Here is a 2,573-nt window from a genome sequence, read left to right on the forward strand (position 1 = left end):
GTCGCCCGGCAGGCAGCGCGGCGGCGCGTCACGTGACCGCCGCCGCGCAGGCCTCGGCCACGCCCAGCCGGGGGCCGCCATTTTGTTTCTGGCCAGCCCTTGTGCGTCCAGGCAGCGGCATCCTAAAACGTCACCAGTGACGTCACGAAATGTCAATTTTGTTGACATTTCGGGGGAAATGTCCCGTGTCGCTGCATGCCCGACGCACCACTGGTCCAATAAAAGACACTAAGAAATCAGTGTCTCGTCACGCCTCCCCTCCCTTCCCCGGCGTTTAGAAGGCGTGTGCTTTTCCTTCCAAACGTCACTATGATGTCACCATGCAGCACTGCTACCTCACAGCCCTAAGGCAAACTGGCATTTCCCCCAGTACGTCCCTAGGCGCCACGAGGCAGGACTGTTGTCACACCGCTGCGGGAAACCCTGCCTCTTCCGCTGGCCCCTGTCGGCACTGATGAGCAGGAGTCCTGGTTTTCTTTAGTTTAAAAAAATCCCCAATTTTCAGGTTAAAAGTAACCCCAAATCCAGTTTTTCCATGATCAAAAAGAAATATCACTATATATGTCTAGATACATCTATAGATAGATATAGGTAAATCTCTATAGATGTATCTAAATATCTATATACACATATATACATACATATACATATATATAGAGAGAGAGAGATGGATACAGGCAACCCCCCGCTTAGCGCTCTTAATTGGGTCCTGAAAAACTGTTAAGCAAAACCAAAAGTATTTGACGACCCAAGATGGTGACCCCAATTGTTTCTAATGACCCAAGACGGCGACCACGATCGTTATAACGAAACTCACGGAGCGCTAAGTGAAATCAGGTATCAATTTAAAATGAGCGTTATAGCGAAATGGCGCTAAATGAAACAGCGTCAAGTGGGGGTTGTCTGCATCTATTCCTAGATATCTAGATATTTGTATCTAGATATCTAGATAGCTCTATATTTCTATATTTATCTACATATATCTATGTATTAGTGGCGTTTCATTTTAATCACGGACAAATGTGGATTTTGGGTTACTTCTTTTAACCTGAAAATAGGGGATTTTTTCAATCACAGAAAACCAGGAACCCTGATGATGAGTTCTTTGGTGGCTGCTGAGTCGGATGCGCAGGGGCGGTCCTGCCCACCGGTCGGGCACCCCACGCACTAGCACCGCTCACTCTGAATCTCCCTAAAGCAGGCCTCAGTGAGACAGGGGCCAGAGCAGAGCCCAAAGGACGCACCAGAGCTGCCTAAAAGTTGTGCCGGCTGCTCCTTGATGCTTGCTGGCGGGGCTGCCCCTGCATTGCATCTGCAGAGCTGCCTGGAGAACTTTGCATCCACCCCAGGCAATGCACTTGTCCTTGGGTGGAAAAGCCAAAAAACTGTAGCGATATATTCGGTAGCTGTGTTGGTCTGAGATAGGTATCATCTCAGAACCAAGAGTTCTATTTGTTTGCATTTATTTTTGTCTCAGACCAACACGGCTACTAAATACATCCCTGAAACATGAATTTTAACCAATTTTGGGTGATAAACTTCATTGCTGAACAAGAACAATTTCGACACCTCCCTGTTTGTCACCTGCCACCAACAGGGAAGGAATCCTGCCTGACCTGCACAACAAAGAGCACCTCAAAGAGACATGCTCATGGACCCAGGCGGGGGGGACAGATTCCCAGCTTCAGCTTCCTCTGTGCAAAAATTAAGTTTATTTCATGGAGACAGTTTATAGCATGGGTCAGTTTAATGGGGACAGTTTATGGCATGGGACAGTTTATTTCATGGGGGCAGTTTATAGCATGGGGCAGTTTAATGGGGACAGTTTATTTCATGGAGACAGTCTATAGTATGGGGGCAGTTTATAGCACAGGGAAGTTTATAGCGTGGGTCAGTTTAATGGGGACAGTTTATGGCATGAGACAGTTTATTTCATGGGGCAGTTTAATGGGGACAGTTTATGGTATGGGGACAGTTTATAGCCTAGGGCAGTCTATTTTATGGGGACAGTTTATTTCATGGGAACAATTATAACATGGGGCAGTTTATTTCATGGGGACAATTATAGCATGGGACAGTTTATTTCATGGGGAAGTTTATAGCACATGGGGACTTGTTACCGTCTTTAACTTTCTCTGGGTCTGATGAAGGGCGTGTGAGCCCGAAAGCGGGCAGAAAAAGATTTGTGTTTGTTTGTTTTTGCAATCTCTCAGTTGGTCTAATAAAACGTATCATCTCTGAACCAAGAGTTTGAGTTTTTTGTAAAAAAAAAAAAAACCCTCCCAAAAAACTGCAGACACTTTCATGGCTGCACATCATGCTTTAAACATTCACACGTGGAAAGGTAATTGTCACCCCCCACACTTTTGTCGGGGAAGGGATGTGGGAAACAGCAGAGCGGGGCTGTCGCGCACGTGTCGGAGCCGCCGGGCACGGACACGCAGGCTGTAAGTCCCGCCCCCAAACACGCCCCTCCAGGCGGTGCCGGGAGCCCGCGGGGGGAGGGGGAAGACCGCCGGCGGCCGGAACGCGCGTGCGCGGGCTCGGCGGAGCAGGCAGGGGACGGACCCGGC

Source organism: Alligator sinensis, unplaced genomic scaffold (assembly GCF_000455745.1).
Source record: "Alligator sinensis unplaced genomic scaffold, ASM45574v1 scaffold282_2, whole genome shotgun sequence".
NCBI classification, from domain to species: domain Eukaryota; kingdom Metazoa; phylum Chordata; order Crocodylia; family Alligatoridae; genus Alligator; species Alligator sinensis.